Here is a 16,702-nt window from a genome sequence, read left to right as displayed (position 1 = left end):
TTTTGTTTTAATTTGCTTCAATGTTGTCAGTTGGGCCCCAAGGGGAGGGACTCTACGCATCAGGTGTTCCCGATGGATGTGCAGCCAGAGTTTGGCTTGTAAGCCCTGAGATCTCACCTTGACACACTTACCTTCTCAAAAGATAAGTGCTTTCAAAAAGCTGGTTGTTAAACACATCATAATAAAGGATCTTCCTATTGTACATTAAAGCCTTATGAACAGTATCTTCCAAGAGTCAAATTTTGGTAAAGAAGTTTAGAAGAATATTAATCCCATTCACATACTTTCTTCAGTGGTGGTAAAGAGCAAGACATACCAGCTATATCTTACCTACAGCATATCTGTTGACCATCTCTGTTGTGCTATTATTGTTATCAGCTTATTGCTTGTATTGCCTTATTCAGAGCACCAAATTCCTCCAGGATGGAGGTGAAAGGATTGGCCCTCAACCCTTAGTCTGCGGCCCACTAACAGTCCCTGAGAGTTTCATTAATAGGATGTGGAAGTGATGGTCGAGCACCCTCAATACCTGCATCCCCACTTATTCAAGTAGTGCGCAAGTGCATATGCATGCACTCCATTTGTGTGAACGACGTATGTGCGTGCCCACTGTTCACACAGAGCCATTCCCTTTCCTACCCCCTGCTGGTCCGATAAGCCAGAATTCTGGTGTAGAGCAGAACAGAGATGGAAATCAAATTTTCATAGAACTTGCAGAAATTCAATGAAGACCATTTACAAAACATGAGCTCCATCTGAGAAAAAATAATAAGTATGGAAAATAACCTTACAGAACTCCCAACTTGTCTCTCTTTCATATAAAGGGGAGGGGAAACAGTGTCCAGTTTTCAATGGGGTGTTATTATAAAGTTAGTTTCCAGTATTTCTTCTGGAGCTTGTTTCCCAACTTGGTCTAACTTGAAGAATTGAGAGCTGAATTATCTGAAGTGTATTGCTGAAACAATTCAGTGTGCATAAAGTCCTTAGCAAGGGATCACATGGAGAGATTTTGCATAGAGATAGGCAGGTCAACATACACAGTGTCAAGCACAGAACTAGTTGGTTTTGGTTTTGTCCCTGTTCACATCTTTGGAAATTGTTGGGACTAATGAGCAGGACCGCCAGAAGGGAAATTTATTTCTCAGAAAACATTTTGGGGATTAAAAATAGAGTTCCTAAATTTGAGCCAATTTTAATGAACACATTAAAACATTAAAAATTTTAATGGACACATTTTTATTGACACATCTAACTATTTTTCTTGCAAGTGTAGAGGTGCTTCACCATGCTGTCTTCTGGAAATGTTATTTAGAATTGGACTGCTTGAATACTTTAAGATTATTTAATCTTCAGTTCAATCTTTATGGTCACCACTTTCAGCAATAGGCTTGGCTTTTTTAGATCTGGATTGACTTTGCTATTCCACAAATATTAGGGGCCCAACAGTTCATAACGGGTTTGTATCTTTTTCATATCTTTTCAATAGTTCATATCTTTTCAGTAGAAACAATTTTAATCTGGGGGTTTCCAGGCTCCATCTTCTATGGCAATTCTTCCAAATGCACCAAGTTTCCAGAGAAGATTTAAAAAGGCTTTCAAGGGAAAGCTTGCTTTGTCTCTTTTATCACTACGATCAGAGTTCTGTGCAGGATTTCAAAGTTTAATCTGGCACAGAAGATCAGGACCATAAACCTCCAAATACAAGGTCCAGATCTCAACTCTCATATGCTGCAAATAAGGCTGTAAGCTAGAGATGATGGAGTCGATGATGATGGCGACATGATATAAACTTCAAGAAATAAAAGCCAAATAATTGTATTAAACATAACATGTTAATTATTTCAAATAAAATGTCACGTTTTACAGAATATGTTGGAAGAGTAGCCTCTACTATTCCCGAACAGATGGAAAAAGAACTGAGTCAAGGCCATGCTAGAAAACCTGAACACATCACTTTGTGTGTTATACAGGTTATGTTCAAACAACATATTAAACCACACTGTATAGTTTATTTCACTATATGTACCATCCCCAAACTCTGTTCTTAACAGCAATTTCACCATGACCTGCAGCTGTTTTCTGGCTATATCTTTCATGCAATCATAATGGAGCAGTTTCCATTTTGGTTTAATATTTGACCAGCTTTAGAAGCCCAATGTCTGCAAATTCTGGTAAACAACACCTGTTCCGCACTTATATGTATGTTTAACCATAGGAGAGATATGCCAGGTATGGATAACAATGCATTACAGATACGTGATTTAAAGTAACACATGTACCGAGCTGCAGGCAGACTTGAAGCTTAATTTACAGAAAAACTGGAAATGCAAGCATACCCAAACTCTAAAATAATTTAAAAAGTCATTTTTCATGAACCAGCTGTGGTAAGACAAAGTATCTCTTGGACATATAGAAAAGAGTCTATGGACAGGGAGCATCAAAGGTTGTTTTTTTAAAAAACAAAAACACATATTAAAGAAAGACATATTTCATATATGCAGAGACCTTTAAAAATATCTCTGCATTGTAATATGAATCTATTTTCATTCAAATCTAAACTATACTCAAGAAATTAATTTAGACTATTAGGACATCCCCGGGTGATAGCTATAGGATTTATGTCTAAGTAATACTGTATATCTGTAAGGGACCTCTTATGATAGTGGTTAACGCATCAGCCTAGAACTTGGGAGCTCATGTATTCTAGTCCTGCTTTAGGTGTAAAGCCAGCTGGGTGACCTTGGGCCAGTCACTCTCTCAGCCCTAGGAAGGAAGCAATGGAAAATCACTTCACCAAGAAAACTGCAGAGTCTTGACAGTCTCCAAGAATAGGACAATGATTGAACAGAAGAATAAAATAATGAGATGGCCCTGAAAAATATTTTTGCATAATATTTCTGTATTGCTGTGTATCTTAATTTCAACCTACCAGTATTTGCATGTGGGAAAGGGCCATTGTAAAAAAATGTAATGCTAAAAAATAATCAGAACCCTTTCTCATTGTTCTTGCTATTTTCTTTATAATTTCCAGAATCCTTTCTACTGTTTTCCTTATAATTTCTCTTCTGTACCAATTGCATATTTTTCCTATATAGGAGCTCTGCCGAAGCAACATTTTGCTTCTCACACAAGCCAACCAAATGTTTCAGATGTTCAGAAGTTGGAGGAGGAGATAACCCTCTCTACCATTGTTTTCCTGAACAAAATATTCATCATCCAAGCTACCCCCCCCCTCCTATCTTTTTAAATTTGGTTTTGTTTTGAGATTGTTATTATATTTATCACATTGCTTGGTAACAATTGGATGAGCCCATTCTTTCTCTTGAAATGTTGTGTAGAGTTTCAACAAATCTGTTTCATTAGGATTAACTTACATTCCATGAGAAACAATTGTGTTTCAAAGTTGTAAAAAACACTGGAAAATTTCAGAAATGCTGGCCTTTTCAATTCTAACTATGTAGTTCAAAGACGATGATTTGGCTTTGTTCCAAAGTATTTTTGTGTTTCATTCGCATTGACAGGATGATGATAATTGGGAGGACTGTATTATTACAATAACTGTATTTAGAGGAATGTTGGAGAAATAATTAAACTGACCTATATGTGTTTTGCATGTTTGATTCTGTTTTGCTTTTCTGTTCAATGTTTTTCTGTTTGCGTGTTTGCTTTGTTCTCTTCTCCAGATCATTTTGATTCATCCTGGCAAGAGATGCCAAGGGGAGACATCACAAAGGACAGATCCAAGGCTTTCCTACCCAAGCTTTAAGTACTACGTTTATTGTTTTCTTGAAGCACTAGAGGCTCTGTCGCTTCTCTTAATTACCCAGATATTGTGAATACCCACAATATCTGGACCACCACGGAGAATGTCAGATCCTAGACTGTCTCAACTCTGTGCGGTCAGGTATCTGAACTCTGGAATTAGTGGCTTAACCATCTCAATACTTTTGGAGCAGGTGTAGTGGCACAGGGATACACAATCTTTTTACACAGGGATACACAATCAGAGGCCCTGGGGCTGTGTAATATAGTGAAAACCTTGGGCAGTGCCTCTCAGTCAAATAAGCAAATATAGGTGGAACTCTTGCTTCATAATCAGGAGGCTGTGAGTTCAATGCTAAGTAGAAGCAGATATTTCTCTATGGCCATACTGAGAATATATCTGCTGAATATAATTCCACATTGGTGGCTCAAAGGGCATCTGGCCAGTAAATACTTGGCCCCCTTCAGTTGGCCAAACTCCACCCTGCAGGGGATTTTTAGTCGTTAAAAGAGGATGATGATCTGTTCAAGAAACAGGACATTGGGTCAACTTTGATGCTCATAATGAAAAGGCATCTGTTAGAATCTTGCTAGAAATATAGCGAGATTGTTAGAAATATAGAGAGATGTATTTGCGATGGAAGTGTTGACCGCATGGTAAACTGCCTGCCAGGTGCAAAGGTTGTGGACATCATGAGGCATCTAGACAGGCTGATAGATAGTGTTGGGGTGGAGCCAACTGTTGTGGTAGATGTCGGTACCAATAACATTGGGAAAGCTAAGCGGGAGGTCCTGGAAGCCAAATTTAGGTGCTAGGTAGAAGATTGAAGTCCAGGATCCCCAAGGTTGCATTCTCAGAAATGCTATCTCTTCCATGCGCAGGGCCAGCTAGACAGGCAGAGCTCAGGAGTAGTGATGGGCGAACCCAATGGAGTTCGGGTTCGGCGGATTCGGGCAAACTTTGCAAAAAATTCGGGTGACATCACCGAACTTGAACCGAACTCCAAACTTTTTAAAAATAGAGCCGCGGAAGGCAGCCCTGTGGTTGCCCACAAATTAAATTTGCAGGAGGGTGAACGGGGAGGCAGAGTAAGTGGGGGGAGTCAACAGCAGCCACCCACCAGATTTGCACAGCAATCCCGTGTGACTGGAGGGCATGCGCTGTGTGGCGCGCTGGGTCACTGGCTGCTGTGGGCAGTAGTAACATCAGACTGAACACTGAGGGTAGTGTTGGCCTAGGGGGAAAGAATATCTCAGTTCCCCAATGCCTGGTGGCAGAGGTGGGTTTTAAGAAGCTTACAAAAGGCAAGGAGGGTGGGGGCAGTTCTTATCTCTGGGGGGAGTTGGTTCCAGAGGGCCGGGGCCGCCACAGAGAAGGCTCTTCCCCTGGGTCCCGCCAAACGATATTGTTTAGTTGACGGGACCCGGAGAAGGCCCACTATGTGGGACCAAACTGGTCGCTGGGATTTGTGCAGCAGAAGGCGGTCCCTGAGATAATCTGGTCCGGTGCCATGAAGGGCTTTATAGGTCATAACCAAAACTTTGAATTGTGACCGGAAACTGATCGGCAACCAATGCAGACTGCGGAGTGTTGGTGTAATATGGGCATATTTGGGAAAGCCCATGATTGCTCTCGCAGCTGAATTCTGCACGATCTGAAGTTTCCAAGCACTTTTCAAAGGTAACCCCATGTAGAGAACATTTTAACCTAAACAAGTGCAGAGTTATGCATATTGGGGCAAAGAAGCCCAATTATACCTACCAACTGATGGGGACCAAGCTTTCTGAGACAACCCAAGAAAGGGATCTTGGGGTTTTGGTGGACAGCTCGATGAAGATGTCAACCCAGTGCGCCGCAGCAGTAAAAAAAAAAAAGCAAATTCCATGGTTCGCATGATTAGGAAGGGAATCAAAAATAAGTTGGCAAGTGTTGTATTGCTTCTGTACAAATCGATGGTGAGACCACACTTGGAGTACTGTGTACAGTTCTGGTCACTGCATCTTAAGAAGGATACAATGGAACTGGAAAAACTGCAAAAAAGGGCAACAAGTATGATCAAGGAAATGGAGCACCTCCCTTATGAAACCAGGTTTCAACGCTTTGGTCTCTTCAGACTTGAAAGACGGCATTTAAGAAGTGACTTGATTGAAGTGTACAAATAATTCATGAGATAGAAAAGGCAGATAGAGAAAAATATTTTCTCTATCACACAATACTAGGACAAGGGGGAACTCCCTAAAGCTCATAGGAAAGAAGGTGAGGACAAATAAAGGGAAATATTTCTTCACCCAGAGGGTCATTGGTTTATGGAATTCACTTCCAGAAGAGGTCATGACCGCTGTCAGCCTTGATAGCTTCAAGGCAGGATTAGACAGATTCATGTATGCCAAGTGTATCAATTGTTATTGTAAGGGATGTCCATGTGCCGCCTCTATGTTGGTTGAGGCAGGCAGGATTCCCTTGAGAACCATTTGTTGGGGGTCAGGGGAAAGGGAGGGTTTTGCCTTCTCTTTCTGTTCAAGATCCCCATGTACAATTGGTGGGCCACTGTGTGACACAGAATGCTGGACTCAATGGGCTTTGGCCTGATTCAGCATGGCTCTTACGTTCTTACGTAGAATTGTCCATTGAGTGAAGGCTTTATCATGGCTGAGCAATTTTTTTAAAACAAATATTTTTATTTTTATTTTCATACTTTTCACCCTAAATCCTCCCCCTCCCCTCAGTTCTATGAATAAGAAAGATCGTGGCTGAGCAATTAGTACCTAAATGCTGGCTCCTTCGGAGAACCTGGCCCACAGATGAGTAACTATTAAATGTAGTCGGCAAAGCAGAAAAACCATACACAGAATGTGTATTGATTCATAATATCACACCACAGGATCCTGCTGAAGAAAATGGCTGAGGAAACAGTGGTGTAGCATAGAGTTTTTGACAATTCGGGTACCACAAACATGTCTTCCCTCTGTGACAGCAGTAAAGCCAGCCATAAATCCACACAACCTTTCCTGGCCAGTATGTGCTTAATGTAAACCTTGTCTTAGTAAAGGGGAAATATGCTTTGCTGTGGCAAAGGGAGCTTTTTATGACAAAATCCAGTTTATTTTACAGCAGGTATCTCTCCGTCAGTCCTGTATCATGTGGGTGAATTATATTGGAAACTGTTGTGATTCCGTCTGAGGCTCCTCAGGGAACGGCTGAACCTATGCCGGCTCCATGCTCAGAGGGGGAGGATGAGGAACAGGAGGAGGAGGAGGAGGCCCAGGCAGACGGGGAGGAGGAATATCAGGCCGAGGGAGAGGGAGAACAACCTGAGTCCCCCGGGGTGGAGCTCTCCCCAGCAAGCAGCCTGGAGTCCTTGGATGAAAATGCACAAGCCATCATCGATCTCAGGCAGAGAAGAGCAGCACAACGAAGGGGACAATTAGCCAGGTATTTCCAGCCCTAAATAGGCAACAGCTGGGTTTGGGTGTGGTTCTCCCCAGAAAGGCTGAAAAGGCAGACCCACCTTTCCTGTATTGTGGAGTATTATCTTTGGGAGTCCTGGGACCTGGCTGTGATCTTTGGCGTTTCTGACTCTGGCTTGTGGCCCTGAAGGCTGAAACCTTGGGGGGAAAGATGTGGGTCTTATTCTCTACAGTGGTGTGTGTGCCAGCAAGAAGTCTGCTGTATTGTCTGGCCGTCATGACTCTGCTGTGAAGCCTCATAGCCTGTCTGTTGGGAAGAACAGGTTTTTCTCTGTGTTTGTTTTTCCAACTATAAAGTGCCTTTTTTTTACCAGCGTGTCTGGCTGCTTTTTTCAGTTGGTGTTGAAGTCTGGGGGCACCCAGACAGAACAGAAACTGGTGGAGAACAGAAGGCGGGATACTGAGGGAAATGATGTTTTACAGATACCAGATAAGAAATAATTACTGTCTTCAAAAGGTCATTTGCTATTATTTTGGCTTCAAACAAGCATGCAGAAAAGTCAATTTTCCTTTTCTGTGTATTATAAATTCAGTGACCATATTTTCTTGAAACAAGTAAAGGACAAGCCCGAAAAGAGAGCTCATCTAAGATAGTTTCAATGGGGTTAAGAAATTGTCGTGTTTATAACATTGCTTTACAAAGGAAAATTCAAGAGCAAAGGCAAGAAAAGCTTTTAATACACCCCTAGTATAATAAAAGTATCTAAAATCAAATAGTTACAGAGTCACTTGATAGTGGGGCGAGTGGTGTGTGTGTCTCTCTCTGTGTGTCTCTCTGTGTGTGTTTGTATGCAATAAATATTTTTTAAAGCATTCAATCTCAGTATTTTTCAAAGGTACATGAAATCTTACGCATGAAGTGTAACGTTTCTATAGTAAAAGTTAAGTCAAAAGTGAACTTTTGAAAAATGAAAAAGATTGCAGTTATGAAATAAAGAACTGTCTTTTACAATAAAGGATGCATAGTTACAATAGCTATACATTTACCTATTTCTAGGCTAACATTTGGTTCGTTTTTTATTTGGTGTGTTGTAAAAGCTCTGTATTGTTTGGGGATTTTTTTTACTCTCTTGCTCTTCAAAGAACTTTAAGTATTTAGGGACCAGGGTGAAATGCTACCAGTTCACCCTGGTACTGGCATACCGGTAGCAGCAGCCATCGGTGGTTTGGAGAACCAGTAGCAGTGAAAGCGTGAGGCCCAGATGTCACCATTTTCTTTTTTAACCCTGCACATGCGCAAGGCGTTTTGCACTTGTACAGAGGGTGAAAAAGCACATGCGACCAGAGTAAGTGTGCGCTTACGAACCAGTAAGGAAGATAAGTAGATTTCACCGCTGTTATGGACGCTGCCTTTTGTTTTCCATGCCTCTTTTAAAATGCCACTTTGCTTCTCTCTGGCTAGTCATTTAAATAAATGATAAATGAATCCTCCATGTGGAAAGCTGTGATTTCCTTTACATAGAACTCTTATTTTCATAAACCTAGATCATAATGGAAACTAAATCCGGAAGCAACTGAAATACAGTGGCACCTCTACTTACGAACTTAATTCGTTCTGTGGCCAGGTTCTTAAGTAGAAAAGTTTGTAAGAAGAAGCAATTTTTATCATAGGAATCAGTGTCAAAGCAAATGATGTGTGCGATTGGGGAAACCGCAGGGAGGGCGGAAGCTCTGTTTCCTCCCAGGAGATTCCTAGAGAAACCCCATGGAGGCTTCTCCCTGCCTTTTTCGGTTACAGTCGGAGACTCGGGTTTGTAAGTGGAAAATGGTTCTTGAGAAGAGGCAAAAAAATCTTGAACACCCGGTTCTTCTCTAGAAAAGCTCATAAGTAGAGGCGTTCTTAAGTAGAGGTACCACTGTATTTATATTTGATCAAGCATTGCCTTTTAATCTTTTTTGCACTCCTTGACAATGCAACACAGAGCAAAAGCAGCCTTGTTCTACTTTTACTTTTTTTTAAAAAATGACAATTCTGTGGCTATCAGCAAATCTTTTGGTTTCATTTTTTGTTAAACGTGCTATTTAAAAATATTTGAAACGTTTATAAAAACGGCTTTACAAATACATAATCAGATATCCATATAGGACGTTTTAGAAACAAAAAGAAACACACATGGTTAAAACATATTAAACAAAAGCAACTTGCCTGTACTTGAAATGATACATTTCCCCCCCCACACACACATACCATTAGAAAGCAAAATCAAAGTGGTTTCCAACAACAAATAGGTCCACCCTTAGTAATCATCCCCAGCACATAAAATGAATGCCAGTGTTATAACTGATGCCCACAAAGGAAGCAAACTATTGATTTATGAGCTGTCTAATGAACTGAACTATAACATGAATCCAAGAATATTCCCCTAATATCATATGCTTACATCAGCAAAAAAAAATCACTCTGTATTATAGACTACATTATTCCCAATCTGCGATATTGGAATCATGGAGTATGCTAATTGCAAAAGTGAACAGCATCAAATCAGAGACGTCGTCCTATCGGGCAAGGAGATTTGGAAAGTGTAACCTACACACTTGAAGGAACTGGTCAAAACAACTCTGTTTCACCCTGCAATTTGTTTTCATACAACAGGCCAAGTTGTTGGCAGGAAGAGTATTTTCAACCCAAGCCTGGGAGACAGCTGCTCTCGGAAGAGCCACACTTGGAATGCTTGACAGGGAGAACAATGAAGGGCCTCCTTTTCTCGCAGCTGAATTCCACTTTCAAGAGCAACAGATTGCGAAGCATCCAGCACGGGACTCTGATGTGGCAAAATGTGCGGGGCTGCACCAAGCTGGGCTACATGTGGCAATATGGCCAAACAGATTGCATAGCATCAGCACTGCTAACAAAGGGGCATTCATTATAGGGAACAACAGGGTCAGGGAAGAGTTTGACGGAACGCCATTGGCCGGGCTCGGCTTAGCATATGTAGATTAGAGTGACATATGGCAGCTACTGATCTCCTGTCACTGATATGAAAGCTTTTGTTTTGATAGAGTGCTTCACGGTCATCCAGTATATATATATATATTTTTTCCTTTCCTCTTTCACGGGTGACCAAACCGAAGAAGTGCAAAGTTCGCAATCCATCCTTCCGTTTGGATTCTAGGAAATAAGTCTTTTTGTATCATTTTTTCTCTGGCAATCTGTTCATCACTGCTGAAATTCTGCTTACTGTAGTAACCATAATGAAAAAGTAAATTGAGCTTCAAGCATGTGGAAGCCTCTTGAAAATCACAAATTGATTTTTTATTTTCCTGTCAGAACTTATTAGACAGATGTTTGGAGCTTTTAATGTGTGTTCTGTGTGTGTGTCAAAGAGTGTGTGTGTGTGTATTGTGTGTGTATTGTGTGTGTGTGTGTGTGTGTGTTTTCGTAGATTTTCATGGGTATATGTATGTAGATTGTTCTGAGTTCGAGTTTTGCCCCATGTATTATTTTGAAATTCATCATTTGAGATCACATTTTGTAATTATATCACCCAGGAACAAAAATTCTGGTCCCTCTTAAGCAAGGTCTATATATATGTATATTAAAGGAACGTCACAGCTCCTTTTTGCCTCTAGGCCCAACCCAGGACCATTTCAAGGCAGTTAGTTTATTCATAGCCGACAACTATATATATATATATATATAGTTTATTCATAGCCGACAACAACCCACCTCTGTCGTCAGGCATGGGGGAATTGACATGTTCCTTCCCCCTAGGCTTATAAAATTTATGTATGGTATGCTAGTGTGTATGACTGGTTTTTAACTTGTGGTGTTCTTAAAATTAATTTAATATTGGATTTGTCTTGTATTGCTGTTGCTGTGAGCCGCCCCGAGTCTGCGGAGAGGGGCGGCATACAAATCTGATTAAACTAAACTAAACTAAACTAAACTATATATACAGTATAAGCAATCTAACACTTCCCTGGAACAAAGCTGAAGGGATGAGATCCTGTGGCCTAGAGCAGTGTTTCCCAACCTTTTTTGAGCCGCGGCACATTATTCATATTTTCAAAATTCTGGGGAACACTGAGGGGGGGGGCGGGGTGGGGGGGCTAAAGAAAAGTTTGGACAAAAAAAAATCTCTTCCTTCATTTCACTCTATTTCTCCCTCCCTCTTTTTCTCCCTTCCTTCCCTTCTTTCTCTCCATCCCTCTTTCTTTCTTTCTTCCTCTCTTTTTTGCTCTCTTTCTCTCTCCCTCCTTCCCTCTCTCTATGTCTTTCCCTCTCCCTCCTTCCCCCCCCCCTCTCTCTCTTGCTTTCTTTCTCATTCTCTCTCCCCTCCTTTTTCTCTCTCTCTCTTTCTCTCTCGTTCACCACACCGGCAACAGAGAGAAAAAGAAAGTGAGAGAGCCGGAGAGAGTGGAGGGAGAGAGCCGGCGGCTGTTGTCTTCGCCTCCGCCCGCCGGCTCTGTAGCTAAGAGGCAGCAGCGATCAGCCCCCTTGCCCTCCCAGACGTCCCCAGCGCCCAGCCACACGCCACCTCCCGTTAGCCCGACTGACTTTTCCCTGCTGCCGTTTTCTCTTCATGGCGCAAAGTCACAGTCCCGGACTCCCGGATCGCTCGCTTCTCCAGCCAGCAAGCCGGCTGCCGGAAAAGCATCGCACTTTTTCAATGCGCGGCGCTTTCCTGGGCTTTGCTGACCGGAGAAGCGAGCGATCCGGGAGTCCGGGACTGTGTGGCTTTGCACCATGAAGAGAAAATGGCTCGGGCAGCAGGGAAAAGTCAGCCATTTTCTCTTCATGGCGCAAAGCCACACAGTCCCGGACTCCCGGATTGCTCGCCCCAAGGCAGAAAGCGGCGGTGGAGGAGAGGGGGCAGATCGTGCCCCAAGACAGGAGGCAGCGGCGGAGGAGGAGGAGGAGAGGGGGCAGCTTACGGGGAACGGTGCTCGCAGCTGTCCCCCGGCTACTGCCAGATGCCGCTGTTTCCAGCGCTTTCCTGCTGGGCCCCAAAGAAGGAAGGTGGGAAAAAGGAGGCGCGAATAATGAAGCTCTCCTTTTCCCCGCCTTCCTTCTTTGGGGCCCAGCAGGAGAGCGCCGGAAACAGCTGCATCGGGCAGTAGCTGGGGGACAGCTGCGAGTGGGAGATCCAGGTCCAAGGCACCGGCGGTCCGGCACCGGCAGCACCCCGCCCAGCTGGAGCTTCCCTAGGCTTCGCGGCACACCTGGCTGTGTCTCACGGCATACCAGTGTGCCGCGGCACACCGGTTGGGAAACGCTGGTCTAGAGGTTAATTCTCTGAGGCAGAATCCCAGTGAGGGTATGGCTAGCTGAGGAGGCCACAAGGACAAAATAGATCTATATTCATCTCCCTTCATTTTCAAATTCAGCAAAAAATATGGTACACGCACACCCACGCATGCAATCTCACAATACTTACCAGAGTTTACAAAACGTTCACCAGATCCATCCTTGAATACAGTTCATCTGCTTGGAACCCATACTGCATCTCGGACATGAACACCCTCTTTAGTAATTGAGTTGTCGAAGCACGAAACTCTTTACCAGACTCTGTGGTGCCATCCCCTAACCCCCAAAATTTTACCCTTAGACTATCCATGGTTGACTTCTCCAGATTCCTAAGAGGTCAGTAAGGGACGTGCATAAGTGCACCAGCATGCCTTCCGTCTCTTGTCCTAATGTCTCTCTTATGTTTCTACTAGCTCCATATATATGAACTCTACTATTCCCAATGATTATTTCTTCCATACCATTCCTAATGTCTTATGTTCTATTCTTCATATATTTTACTATGATTATATCATCTGAAACCTACATTATGTATTAGACCATATATTTATTTATGTATGTATGTATGTATGTATGTATGTATGTATGTATGTATATATATATATTATTATTATTATTATTATTATTATTATTATTATTATTATTATTATTTATTGGATTTGTATGCCGCCCCTCTCCGCAGACATATATATATATATGTCACATGTTTTTTTTGCTGAATTTGAAAATTAAGGGAGATATATATATATTTGTTTTTATAGATTTTCACGGGTACAGGTATGACGGTCTTGGTATATTCGGGTTTCTTCCCGTGTAGGATTTAGAAATTTCTAGTGATGTTTCGACGAGGTCCCACTCGTCATCTTCAGGCTAGTGCTTCTGTCCTTGTTCTAGGGCAAACACAGCGAGACCTGAGCTGCCTTCCTTCTATAAATACTGGTGGCTGGGTGTGGTTTGATGGCTCAGCAATTGCCTGCTGTGTAGAAACTTCCTGGTGAATCCACAATCATTAACTAATCAGCATACCTCAGTTAAATCAACAACCCCAGGTGTTACCCCACTGACTCACCAGGAAGTTTCTACAATGTCCCTATGTAAAAAAAAAACCAAACCAAACTACTTATGTTTCTAGAGTGGCAATTATTTAACATAAAAGGCATGTTTTGTACCCAAAGGTGATAATAATGATATCCCGAATGTCTTATCTGCCTCAGATAGATGATTAACAAACAGATTAGTTACTCAGAAAATGTGGCATGCTAAAATGCATAAAATATGAACTTTATTCATTTTTAAAAGAACAATATTCTTCATCTTGGCAGTGATGAATATCTAAAAGGCTAATAAATCTGTTTAGAAGTATTGTCGACTGTAGTAATTGTCAATAGAAAAAACATATGCACAAATTTTTGCTTTACCTCTTACTAACCTGTTCCAGAATGTTTCCATTTAAGTAATTGCTAGATCCCCATGCGTGAACAAAAAGTTCTCTTTAGTTACTTGTTGAGATCATAAACATTGTGGTGCACCTGACAATATATTCCTTTATTCCTGAAAGACCATCTGTAAACAGGAAAGGATATTTTTTTTCCCCCTTCAGCCTTGCGTCTCTTGGGAACATTCACAAAAGCGCCTATTGTTAAAGACAAGTTATATTGTCATTCATAAAAGCAAAACCTATTGTATGTATCCCTTTTGATCAAAGCAAGAGGCAAAACAGAAGTGGCTCTGATCAAGAATATAACTTGGTGCTCTTAACAGAATCTGATTTCAAAATGAACCTGATTATATACAGGACATCACACGATCCTGTTTGTTCATTTCTCCCCCACCCCTCCAGTCTACTTGGAGGGTTTAACACAGTGATGGTGAACCTTTTTTTCCTGTGCATGTGTGAGTGCCCACACCAATAATTCAATGCCCGGGGAGGGCGAAAATAGCTTCCCTTGCCCCCTGGAGGCCAAAAATGGCCTGTTTCCCAACTTCTGCCCTCCCCAGGCTCCAAAGGCTTCTCTGGAAGCCAAAAACACCTTCCCAGAGCGTCTGTGCAAGCCAAAAATCAGCTGGCCGGCACACACATGCACGTTGGAGCTGAGCTAGGGCAATGGCTCGCGTGCCAGCAGATCTGGCTCCGTGTGCCACCTCTGACATCCATGCCATAGGTTGCCACAATTTCAGAGCTATGTCACACGTACTGTTAAAAGAAACTGGCATGCATCAATAGTTAAAATTCCTAAGTTAGGGGCTTAGATATCCCTGGTACAGATAGACCTTGCTTAAGTTCCTAGGTGATATAATTACAAAATGTGATCTCACATGACTGCATTGTTAAGGAATGGCAATGCTGCCCTCCCATCACAGCCATTAAACAAGGATCGTGGGTTGTTAATCCAGTCCCGGGTGACTTCCAAGCTGACCAGCCTGGCAGGTAAGGGGATGCTGCTGAGAGAGATAGAGTGCAAGTGACTTGCAGGGTCAACTTGTGACCTTCCCCTTTGACTTTGCTTGTGGCAAGCCAAGAGGAAAGGTTGCAAATGGTGATCAAGTGACTACGGAATGTTGCAATCATAGTAGCAATAGCACTTAGACTTATATACCACTTCATAGTGCTTGTACAGCCCTATCTAAGTGGTTGATAGAATCAGCATATTGCCCCCAACAATCTGGGCCCTCATTTTACCCACCTCGGAAGGATGGAAGGTTGAGTCAACCTTGAGCCAGTGGTGAGATTTGAACTGCTGAATTACAGCTAGTAGTTAGCTGAAGTAGCCTGCCGTGCTGCACTTTAATCACTGCACCACTCTGGCAAATCAGTTGCCCAGTGCCCAGATCATGTGTAATCACATGATCACCAGAATTCTGGGATGGCCAGAATTTTGAGGACTGGTTACAAGTACCCAAACTGGTTACTTTGGTCACTGAACAAACGGTCATTAAACAAGGATTACTTGTAGGAATTACATCTTGCTATGATTCTCCTTAAATCCAACCACTCTTTCCAGGCCTCCATTTCTTCTATTTTTTTTACAAAGGGAAGTTCAAACAGGGATGTTGTAATTAGCATTTTTTCTAAAGCTTGAAAGCAATTTATTTTTATTTTAGGGAATTTATACTGCCACCTATTTACACCTGGAGACACAAGGTGGCTTACAGGAATATAAAAAACTGACTTTTAAAACAATAAAACTAATAAAAAAGAGAGTAATTGTATAATAAATTAACGAAATGGTGTAATAACCACCCATCCATTCTGACCTGGCAAAAACACATCACATGAACCATTTAATGGGCTTCATCCTGCTGTGCATTTCCCAGGCTCTCTGGCACAATCACATCTTCAGTATCTTCCAGAAGACTGTTAGTGTAGGGGACATTCTAATCTCTGGAGGAATGATGTTCCAGAGAGAGGGAGCCACCATGGAGAAGGACCTTTACAGATGTTACTTCTGTGCATCCTTCAGAAATAGTTAAGAAAAAAATGCTTTGGATTTAGCACAGCCATCCTGCTCTGGGATGTGTATACCCTATTTTTTGGAGTATAAGACACACCTTTTTCCTCCCTCAAAAAGGCTGATAATTTGGGTGCATCTTATACTCTGAATGTAGCTTCCCCCCAACCCTAACTAGCTGCTAACGATCTTACCAGCTCTTACCTTTCAGGCTCTTTCATTGTTTCTCTCTGTGAAGAATGTTTTCCAAGTCTTTGCAGGGTTTTTTCATTGTTCTAACTTGCTCTGAATAAGTTTCTTTCCAGCCCTAACCAGGTGCTAACAATGTTCCCAGCTCTTAACAGCTTGCAAGCTCTTTCATTGTTACTCTCTGCGAAGCCCTAAGTCTTTGTAGGTTTTTTTCCTTTGCTCTATTTCCTTTAAATGTTTCTTTTCAGGTGCTAATGATGTTCCCAGCTCTTACTGGCTTGTAAGCTCTTTCATTGTTACTCTCTCAGTACAAAGTTTTTTTAAAGCCCTAATGAGGGGATAAAATAATGTGCTGGCTAAGGACCCTAGCTAAATGAATAGATTCTTTCCTCTATTTTCCTCCCCCAAAATTAAGGTGTGTCTTATACTCCAGTGCTTATTATTATTATTATTATTATTATTATTATTATTATTATTATTATTATTATTATTATTATTATGTCAGTACAACACAGCAAACGAGATCACTATGCTGGATTTTGTATTTCATCACCAGTCAGGCGCTTCCCAAGCACCTAGGACTGCG

Source organism: Erythrolamprus reginae, chromosome 1, assembly GCF_031021105.1.
Source record: "Erythrolamprus reginae isolate rEryReg1 chromosome 1, rEryReg1.hap1, whole genome shotgun sequence".
Taxonomy (NCBI): Eukaryota; Metazoa; Chordata; class Lepidosauria; order Squamata; family Dipsadidae; genus Erythrolamprus; species Erythrolamprus reginae.
This window is presented reverse-complemented; position numbering follows the sequence as displayed.